The sequence below is a fragment of the Scleropages formosus genome, chromosome 11, assembly GCF_900964775.1.
Source record: "Scleropages formosus chromosome 11, fSclFor1.1, whole genome shotgun sequence".
Classification (NCBI taxonomy): Eukaryota; Metazoa; Chordata; class Actinopteri; order Osteoglossiformes; family Osteoglossidae; genus Scleropages; species Scleropages formosus.
In genome coordinates, this window is record NC_041816.1 from 28518223 (window position 1) to 28530124 (window position 11902).

An 11902-nucleotide genomic window follows, 5' to 3' on the forward strand; every position below is an offset into this window, starting at 1 on the left:
TCCTCCATGCGCAGCTGGGACAAGGTGATAGTGAGACAAAGCTGGACGGAGAGTGAAGGACACAGGACAATGGCGGAAGAGGGACGGCAGGGATCGTGGTATAAGCCCTGGATTTGGCCCGAGTCTACACTCCAGCTACGATGCCTGACTCAGCACTTGCGAGCTTAGTATCGAAAAAAAAATTCCCTGACACTGATCTCCGCTGACGTCCTGCCCCCCCGACGTACGGGTGCACCGATCCCACGTATGATCCAGACTCGCAAAGACCCCCAGCAGCTCTCCCTGGCATGTATAAAAACAGGGTGAAAATCCTATTTCGGAGACACGTACTGCACACAGACACGTTCACTTGGACAGGAAAAGAGCGCTCCAGTTATGAAATCGAGATGACGCGCACTGGACACGGACACACACACGCACAGGAGCTAAGGCCTGGGCAGGGAGAACGTTGATGATCCTGCAGTTAATATGTAGCTCTTCTCTTTCCTGCCTATTAACTGCCCAGTGGCTGGAAAATGGGGACAATAACATGTAAACAGGGAGGTAATGAGAGACTCAGTGAACCGGTATGGGACAGGCACGCAGCCCGAGAGCGCAGCGATTGATCGCCAGCGTGGAGCAGTCGGCGCACGAATTGAAGATGCAGTTACTCTGCTTTTACCCTGACTACTGGTGTTCCCAAACAGAGCGACGTCACCAAAGAGCCCGAGCTTTGATCAGACGAACTTGATGCTTCAGAAATCACACAAACCACCGCATGTGACCCTTCTGACCCCGACGTTAATGTGTAACAGCTGATAGTGTTACTGGGTAGAGCTGTTGCCTTCGGAACTGATGATCGTGGGTTTGATCCTCACCAACTGTAACTGTACCCTTGAGCAAGGTATTAAAAGTTACCCTGTTGTGTACATGGGTAAAAAATTGTTGGTAGCTTAACACAGTAAGTTGCTCTGGAAGAAAGAACTGACAGCTCTTACCAGGGTAAAAGGGTTAAATAATGGAGCGTGTTCTTGGCTCATACACCCTCCTTCTCCCTGTCTCTCACCCCCATTATCATCCTACAGCCTCCTGTCTCTGCTCTTCCTCGGACCCTAACCCTCTGGATCAGAGGTGCGCTGTTTGTTGCAGACTCTGCACTCTTGTTTACTGCATTCCAAGGCATCACTGCTGTTAGGACACTTTAGTGACTGTAACCAGAGAGGGGTGTGTGGTAACCCTCACCCTCAGAGGGGTAGCATTCTGCCAGGGGTGGGGGCAAGGAGGAAAGAAACACACTGCTTATGCAGTTGAAAAGATGTTCCTTTGGTCAAAGGTGGGGCAGCATGGTGGGGCAGGAGGTCTCGCAGCACCTGGGCTGTGTGATTGGTTGTGGGTTCGATCCCTGCTCAGCCTGTGCAGAGTTTGCATGTTCTTCCTGTCCTCGCATGGGTTTAGCGCTGGGTGCTCTGGTTTCCGCCCACAGTCGAAACACATGTTTCAGGTGAACTGGTGGCTCTAGATTGCCCAGTGTGTGTCTGTGTGCTACACTATATACATTTTGCTTTGGAGAAAATCATCCAAGAATTAATAAGAGCGAGTGTAGGAAGAGGCAGCGAACAGCAGCGGGGGGATCCAGGACGCGAAGAGGAAACGCACCGCGACCACAGAGTGCTGAGAGAACAGTGTGCTTACATCTCACAGGAAGTTCGAGGGAGGCAGAGAGCGAGAGGCGGCGAGAGGAAGCGAGGGAGGGGCGTCGCTCAAAGCATGCGTGTGCAGCTCCGTGTGTAATCCGACCCGCATGTTTACAGCACACATCGAGACACATGTGCCCCTGGCAGAGAACAATATGTCCGGGCAGGCAGCGGTCCTCGCGTGTCTCCTCCAAGAGCGGGACCGTGCCCCACCCCACCCCCTTGTGTCTGTTTGTCTGCCTCCACTCAGCCACTTGGACGTCCCCGGACCCCTGGATCTCCTCAGTGCCTCTTTATTTGTGCCACATTTCCCCCTAAGCGCTTCCTTCCTGATACTCTGCTCTGTCCTCAGGTTAAAATGCACAGGAGCTGATGTCCACATGAAGGTCATAATCAATAGGAACAGTGTGGCCCCTGTGTCTCCAGACTCGGATTCCCCCCCAAAGCGCCTCCAACAAGTCCTGAGTCTCAGCCACAGCTCGCATCTCCTCTCTCAGGCCACGTGTATCGGCATCGGTGATAAGAGTGCGTCGCCTGTGTTATACACAGTGATACAAGTCTGCAGTGTCTGGACACGCCGGATGTCCCACAGTGAACCTGTGTGAATGACAGGTCGATATGGTATACAGTAATAGCTCCATAATGTACAATAATAACTCTGTATGAAAAACAATAATAGCTGTATAGTGTACTATAATAACTACAGTAATAACTGTATCTGTACAATTATAGCTCTCTATATGGTATACAATGATAACTCTGCAGCATAAGATGCATAAGGAACACAATAATAGCTATATGGTACACAATAATATCTATCTACTGCACAATCATAGATATATATGGCACACTATAAGAGCTATATACTGTACGGTAATACCTGTATATAGTATACAATAGTAACTATATGGTACGCAACAGGAGATAAATACTGTACAATACCGACTCCATACAATACAGTGTATTAGAACTTTGTACTGCTATTTACTTCCTCTCACCCCAACCCTTCTCTTGCCGTCAGACCCCTCCCACGAGAAGCGGTTTTACTTGACTGTTTTTATGGAAGTGTTCCAGTCTGGCTGGATCCAGTTCGTACTGCTTTCTCATCCCCTCGCCCCCCACCCCATGTAGTGTGTGACTTTTGCACCATCGTGAGGGTTTCTTTAGTCAGCAAATTGTCCGTCTGAACTCCTTTGCTGAGAAAGAGGGCTGGGAAGAGAGAGAGGAGCGCTGGTTCTGTTTCTCACTACAGTAACACAGTGATACTGGGAAGGTTCACAGCATTTACTACGATTTCATACAGCAAGTGTAGGCTTGTGTACATCTGCATTTGAACAGTGCATGAGATTTTTTTCCCAAATAACTTTACTGAGTTAATAGTGTTACATTAGAACTGTATTACATCATAGCAGCATTAGAAATATAGAGTTTCTATGTGTTTCTGTCTGCTGTCACAGGGACTCGGTTGCTTCTCCAAGAGTCACACTGCATCCCCTCTATGTGTGCATGACACCCTGTGTGTGTTTGCGAGGGTGTTTCCCTGCAGGTCTGCACATATTTATGTGACACTTTTCACTAAGGTGAATTACAATGATTTACCCATTTACACAGCCGGGCCCTTTTACTGGATCAGTTCAGGGTGTGTACCGACTCAAGGCTATTACAGATGCAGGTGGGATTCAAACATCTGACTTTGAGATCCAAGGGCAACAGCTCCGGCCGCTACACTACCAGCTGTTCTATCAGTGTGTTCAGTCCTCTGGATGTGTGTGAGTCTTTGTGTTCATATTTCGTTCTGTGTGTGTGTGTGTGTGTGTGTGTGTGTGTGTGTGTGTGTGTGTGTGTGTGTGTGTGTATAAATGGGTAAACAATTATAACCTTAACACTGTAAGTGACTTTGGAGGAATGCATCAGCTAAATGAACAAATGTGTGTTTATGTTCCTATCTCTAAGAGCCGCTTACACTGCACATCTCCTCTGCTTGTCAGCTGTTCTATGAAATATTAATCCATTTGCTGCACAGCTTGAGTTAAAAATATCTGTGAGGACATGAGAGCAACACAATTCATAAATGCTAATAGTAAGTTATGCACATTTATTGTCCTTATGCTCTCAAAGTCAAAGCAACTAAAACTTTTTTTTGCAAATACATGTTTCCATTTAGTTGAAATCTATCTATCTATCTATCTATCTACTTTTTTTCTTTTGTTTGGAAATCTGACACTTTTATTACTGACCACTGATACACAGATGTGAAGGATCTTTGTGCCAAAACCAAATGCCATACTATTCAGAGATCAATTTATTTACTTATTTTTTAATTTACTTTATTTACTTATTAAGTATTTATGTGATGCTGTTCTCCAAAGCAACTTATTATTATTTTACCCATTTGTACAACTGGGTAAATTTAGTGGAGCAGTATTAGGGTAAGTATTAGGTTCATATGTTGGAAAGAAACAAACTGCACTTAAAAATCACGCGTCTGCATCTAAGAGTCTCTTCCTGTTAATGTAATGAACACATTTTATTTTCTATGAGATGTTTGTCGATATGGAAAAAAGTGTCTGCTAAATTTACAAACGTACCTTACGCAGGTTTATTGCGCTGCAGATGGGATTTGAACCTGCAGCCTGAGGCTCTATAAGCAGCAACTCCAACCACTGCACTGCATCAGCTGTCCCCATATTCACTGCCTTCATTCCCCTCTATGGCTGACAGTAAATAAATGTAACTCCTTCTATGTTTTCTGGCCCCCCCTGCTTGTTCTTTCTAGTTTGCTTCTCTTTCGGTTCCTTTTCTCCTCTGTTCTGCCTTCTGATGGATAACTTTCACATTACCATTTCAGCACTAAAATCTTGCAGATATATGCCGCATGCAACAATAATAAGCTATAATACGTATTCAAAGTCATAAAATTCAGTCTTACGTATATATCTGCTGTCAACTCAAAGCACTTAATAACATCCGCCACACATTTGAACAGATTTCACGGTGGCTTCAGCAGCACCGATTGGATTGTGTTATGTAATCCGATGAATCTGAATACTTGGGTTTGGTGCATGTTGCTGTCTTCTGAACATGAAGATCCATGTACAGTATGCATGGATTATAAAGTATATTACACAGTGTGTATATGTTTATATGTATTCATGTTCATGTTTAAATATACAGCTTCTTCCCTATTTATGACCTATGCGACTTTTGACAATCCGTACATGCGACCGAAAAAAAAATACTGTATAAATTAAAAAAAAATAAGAACAATAGATGGATGGATAGATAGAAAAAAAATGTGGGGGTGGGTTCAGTGTGTTCAGCTGGTGATCGCTGTATAGCTGGTCTGGGGTTCAAACCCTACTTGGGGTGCCTTGCACCAGACGGGTGTCCTGTCCTGGGTGTGTCCCCACCCGCCTTGGCCCTGCACCCTGCGTTGCCGGGTAAGGCTCCGGCTCAACATGACCCCTGCTTCAGAGAAGCGATTGTTGCCGACGGATGTAAAAATTATACGTAGATATAAAAATTACACTTGGTTGTATGTCCACTAGTGCTAACAGCTGTGCACGTACCATAATGACCATCGCACGATATCCTGGCATTGTGTAAGTCGCATAGGTCGTAAGTAGGGGAGAAGCTGTACATATTCGTGTTCAGAATATTTAGTACATTTAACTGACAGCAGTGCTGCATCCTTCCCATTGTTACACCGCCATCTAGTGTAGGTCACTTGCTACTGCAACATGTTTCCTGTTCTCTCCCGGTTTTCCAGTGCACAAAAACTATCATTGTGATATTATCACTTTCATGTCGTCACTTTCATTATTGGGCAGCACAGTGGCACAGTGAGTAGCACTGCTGTCGAGGATGTGGGTTCGATCCCCACTCTGCCTGTGTGGAGTTTGCATGTTTGCATGTTCTCCTGTTGTCTGCGTGGGTTTCCTCTGGGTGCTCTGGTTTCCTCCCACACTCCATAGACATGCTGTTCAGGTTCCCCCATAGTGTGTGAGTGACAGAAAGAGTGTGTGTTCCACTGATGTATGGATGAGTGACCCAGTGTGAGTAGTGTATCTAGCAGTGTAAATCACCTTGGTGAGTAAGGTGTGTGGGCTGATAACACTACAGAGAGTTCATTGGAGGTCACTTTGGAGAAAAGTATCTGATAAATGTAATGTCATGTGTTGCATGAATCGGCACGTTACTTCACATTTTTCCACAAAAAGAAGCAAAATAATCAGATGCATTTACATGTATAATAGTTACTTAAGAAAGTAAAGATTTTATGTTTTTATATTACATTTCATATCTTTGCGCACCCATATGATATCAACTGTACAGTGATTTTAGGGAAAAATTTTAGTGAAAAACGGACAAGAGAAAGAAAAATATACAGGAAGAAAATGGTGCAACAGCAAGGAAATTAAGAGTTTCTTGCTGGTAACTATTTGCCATAACTATGGTACATACCTCCCGCTCATGTTTTACATACTTTAACTTGTTTGTTCCTGCATGGCATGCTGCCTTACAGTTTAAAGTATGTAAAAACTGAAAGTTAATGTCTAGTGTGCATTGTGGAGCTATAAGGAACAAAACAGCAAATGGCATCTCTGAAGAGAATATTTGGAAGGAGTAATACCTCATTGTCTCCAAAAAGTGACAAGAACCAAATGTCTAGTGGCCTTCAGCTGGTAACAGAAAATGAAACAGTGAGCGGAGAGTGTCGTGAACTGCCTGAGATTCGACTCGTGCTGCTCGGTGGGAGAAACTCTGGAAAGAGCTCAGCGGGAAACATCATCCTGGGCAGAGCCGCTTTCCAGATCGATACCAGAAGCATGGAATGCGTTTGGGCACAGAGTGAAACTGGTGAGAAGAGGATCATGGTAGTTGACACTCCAGGATGGGACTACTTTCAAGCAGAGCCTGTCCAACAGCAAGTGAAACAGCAGCTTGCGTCTAGCCTACACCTCTGTAGACCAGGACCCCATGCCTTCCTCCTGGTCATCCCTATTGACTCAGAGGTGCTCTTGAAAAAGGTGGAAGCCCACATGGAACTTCTTGGATCATATGGCTGGGACTATACTCTAGTGCTGTTCACCTGTGGGGACCGATTGCAGCACTCAACCATAGAAGAGCACATTGAGAGCAGAGGCAGAGCCCTGAAGAGTCTCACAGAGAAGTGTGGGAACAGGATTCATGTTCTAAACAGTTACGAAAAGCAAGACAGATCACAGGTTAACAAGCTGCTGGATAAAATAGAGAACATGGCAGGGACCAGGAGCAGAAGCTACTACCACATTAGGCTTTGGCAACATGAACAAGAACATACTGGTGAAAGCAAAAGGGACAAGGAAGAAGGAGCAGGAAATCGTGGGTTCCCTGGAATGCGTGAGTCAGCTACTTACATACAGTGGTGTGAAAAAGAAGATAAACTCTTTTAATTTTGTGGTTTACAAATTTCTAAGAACAACCTGAAATTTTATGACTTTACAGTTGCAGTATTTTTATATTAGAAAAGATACAGATTCTTTGTGAGACTGAGATCAGGATTTTGACCGTGCCACTGCAGGACCCTTACCTTTTTGTTCTTCAGACACTCTAGAGTAGCTTTGATCTTGTGCCTGGAATCACTGTCCTGCTAAAGGGTGAGCTTTCTCCAAAGCTGAAGCTGGTTTTGCAGTGTTTCCCTGTATTTTGCTTCATCCATCCTTCTATTCTGACTAGATGTTGAATAGATGTCCATTCCCTGTTGATGAAAAACAGCCCCACAACATGATACTGTCGCCACCATACTTTACTGTAGGGATAATATTTCTTGTGGCATACATAGTGTTGTTTGAATATGGAAGGGTCACGTAAGACAAGTAAATTCATAAAGAACCAGCTTAAAGCATCTTTGGAGTTCCTAGAATCTGCAAGAATGTCCCAGCTGTGACATGGGAAAGATTTTTGTGGTAAGATAAGACCAAGAAGGAACTTTTTAGCCAAAATTCAAAACTGTTTCTGTGAGGGGTTTGAATATTTGTGCGCTTGTGGCTACCTTGCAGTGGACTAGTGTCCCAGTGAAGATGTACCCCTCCTAGATGAGTACCTAAATCATTCTAGGTTGGACTCTAGCCCACCCTAACTAGGACAAGTGGTTAGCATGTGAGTTAATTCATTAAACGAGCACCTACAGCCAGAGGCCAAAATAGTCCTGTCCTCTACCTGTCAGTAGTTAAAAATGTCTGAAAAGTTACTGAGTTCCAGACAGCATTAAAATCTATAAATGTCTATGATTACGTAACTGTGATAAAAAGAAGTTATGGTGAACATATGTGACTGGTGTTGCTAATAACATATGAGCCATTCAGTATATAGGCCAAGACTATTATACAGTAAGCACCTCTTTGCACTGCTTATTCTTGGCTTATGACCTTTTAGCGCAGAAGTTTGAATTGGAACAAACACACACACACATTTTCAGAACCGCTCATCCCATACGGGGTCACGGGGAACCGGAGCCAACCCGGGAACACAGGGCGTAAGGCCGGAGGGGGAGGGGACACACCCAGGACGGGACACCAGTCCGTCGCAAGGCACCCCAAGCGGGACTCGAACCCCAGACCCACTGGAGAGCAGGACTGTGAGCCAACCCACTGCGCCACCGCACCCCCCTTGGAACAAACAAATGCTGGTAAATGCAACTATGCCAAATGAATTTTCCTGATAAGTACCACTGTCCATGTAGCCCTATGTCAATCATAATTTCCTGATGTACTAGTGTATGGAGTTAATATGTGTAATGCAATCTTTACTTGAAGATCTGATTTCTTCAGATATTTCTGTAGCTAGGAAATGGTCAGTACACATTGCAGAAGGGATCCTGGTCACCTCAGAAAAATTACTATGATTTACATTTCAGCATCAGATACTGTTATGGTTACTGAGGTGTCCTTCTCAGCTTTGGACCTGTCCACCCATGTCTGTGTTATTTCATTCCTCACATTTAATATTGTATTTACGTGAACAGTGGTCTTTCACAATCCTTGTCTTCAGTCCTGTTACTTCAGCTTCTTCTTGACATTGTTTTCACTCATTCATTTCAGTGACTCCAGATGCTGGAAGGAACAAAAAGCTTAGAGGAGCGAGAGAAATGGTGCAATCTCAACCGAAAGAAGACGAGTCACATGGACAGCTCTCCTCCAGACAAGGCATGGACAGACACATGACACATGGAGATGTTCTCCTGGAACTCTCTGAAGTGTTGGCACAGCTCATGGAGAAACTCAGACTTACACACAAGGAAGAGGTCAGACAGGAAGCAGAGCGACAGTCTATGGCAACAGCAGAGCAGCACAGAGGAGCACTGAAGGAGATACAGAGGCTGGAGACTGAGGTGGAGAGGCTGAGAAACATCTGTCAGGAGAAGGAAGGAGAGATGGAAAAGTTGAGAGAGAAGAATGTGGAGAAGGACAGGAAGATACAGACACTGAAGGAAAGTTGTGAAGAAGGAGAGAGGCAGAAGGAGAGACTTAGGGAGGAACTGACTGCTGTCAGGCTTGAGCTCAGCAATTTCATGTCAGAGACAGAGGAGCTCAGGCGACAACACGAGGAGAAGATCAGAGAGGCAGAGCGGTACAAGACCATTCTTCAGCAGTTCGGTGCCTTGGCAGCACAGGTCAGTCTAGCATCCACCAGGGAGTAGAGCCAGGAAGGAATAATATATCAGTGTTCATTAACAGCCCTTTATATGAGGGCTGATAAACAGGCAAACTCCCGGTTTACAAACTCTCTTTATCCAAAAATTCTGTATAACGGCTCTTGGCTTTTGAAGCCCAGTTTTTGGATTTACGGCTCAGAGTTTCTGGTCCTTTGACAGCAAAATTTCCTGTTTTTGACCTAGATTCTCTGTATTTAACCACAGACTCTCTCACACTCACCATGGTGCACCGTGACGTGTGGGGTGTCTTTTCCCATCTGAAAAAAAATAAGAGAAGGTCAACCATGGGAAAGAAGGTCAACCGTTGCATACACACCTAAAGGTGCTAAAGCGGCACACTGATCGTACCTGTGTAGAGCTCACTTTGGTATTCTCAGGATTTTTTTTTTTAATCATTTTATTTTGAGATCCCAAAGGTGATGAAGCAAGCTGAATCATGGAGTAGGAGAATACAAAATATCACCCCTCTACCCACACAAAAAAATAAACAAACTGCTCATAAGCAGTCATTCATTTTCAGTGACCACTAGTCCCGAGCAGGGTCACAGTGACCTGGAACCTATCCCAGAAGAATTAGGTACAAGGCTCAAAGGGATGTGGTACACACCCTGAACACGAAAGTTGTTCGTTATAGCTTAATAAGGGCAATTTAAAGTGACCTGTTCAGAGGAAGGGGGGTGCGGTGACGCAGTGGCACAGTGTGTTGGACGGGGTCCTGCTCTCCAGTGGGTCTGGGATTTGAGTCCTGCTTGGGGTGCGTTGCAATGGACTGGCGTCCTGTCCTGGGTGTGTCCCCTCCCCCTCCGGCCTTTCGCCCTGTGTTGCCGGGTTAGGCTCCGGCTCCCTGCGACCCCGTATGGGACAAGTGGCTTCAGATGATGTGTGATGTATGTTCACCTGAATTGCATCTCTTTGGAAGGAAGCCCACAGAAAGATGAAGAAAACACACAAACTCCACCCAGACTAAGTGGGAGTCAAACCCATGTTCTCTCACCACTCAGACACCGAGTAGAGGTGTTACTCACTGCTCCATCAAATCACCTGCTGCTAAGCAGTTAACTTCATATAATGAATAAAGATACATGAGTGAAAATATTCAGAAGTAGATTCCGGGTTATAGTGGTGGGAGACACATCCACCTCCAGGACAGGTAAAGGTAATATTTAAAAAAAGATCCTCACAAATGTGGGGCTTTTAAAGCTTCTTAAATGCATCAGGTCTCCAGTCACATTCATGTTTTTCTACCTCTTCTATCTATGACTTATTTCTGGTCTTTTTACAGCCGTTGTCCCGCTCTTTCTCTTCCGTTATCAGCTAGTTTTCCCACGTCTTGATTCCTCCCCCTTTTTTTCCAGTTCAAGACACTTAAAAATATCTTCCAAATTATACATTTTGTATCACACATCTTTCAAGAAATCTGGATGTATCATCAATGACTTAACACCTGGGGTCCAAACAAAATGCTCCATCTGAATAGAATTAACAGCCCTGAAAGTGAATTTGATTCCTGTCCTTCCACAAATTCTCAGTGAACGAATTAAGAGATAACTAAGATGATAGAAATCTTATTTCTTGCCAATTTCTCACATAATTAAACAAATTGGAGTAAAAAAATAGAGTCCCAGTGGCAGAGGGGTTTCAGCATTGTGACTTTATGTTCTCAATCCCTTTGTGACCAACGTCGGGATTCGCTTTTTTGGAGCACCTTTGTCGATGTTCTTCTCTATTATCCAGAGTTGTGTCGTGGAATTTGCAGTGACTGCAGAAAGTTCCAGGTTTACCTGCAGCCTGACTCTGATGGTCATGTATGTTTCACCCGTCACTCTGAGCACTTTCCCCATGAGGGTGATCGACAGGCCTTTGGCCATGTAGAATATCCGCATTTTTGAGTTGGATCACGTCAAATAAAACTGCAGAAGCAACATACTGGAACACTTGACCTGTTCTAGAGTCATCTGGCACCTAGTTCCCTACAGCAAAAGCCCTCATATGTCACACTAGGAAATTACACACTGAGAGAAATTATGGAGAAACCCAGGAGACCAGTAGGAGACCTGATGGTGAGGGATATGTCTATGGTTCTGGGGAAAAGTCTCGTCTCATTAAATTTCTAGTATTTTATTCCTTCATTTTGTGTATTTGTATCCTTCTTAATTTCAGACCACTTTTTATGCAGCGGTGTAGTGATTAACCTCGCAGCACCCGGGCTGCGTGTTCAGGCATGGGTTTGAATCCAGGTGCTTCAGTTCCCTCTCACAGCCCAAAGGAGTGTGAATTCATGACCTAACTTACCTGTAGTGTGTGAACGTGAGTGTGTGTCCTCCCCAGGGTCTTTCCCGACTCATATTTTTTGTTTCTGGTGTCAATTCCAGAATACCACAAACCTACATTATTACAATCACTTGTTGATAGGGAGTGAATGATCGTGTTAATTTAATCACAACAGGACTCTTTTTTAAAAAAAAATTAAATCCAGAAACAAATGCTATAACTGCCAATATTTGCACAAATTTTAAAATGATCAAAAGCCAGT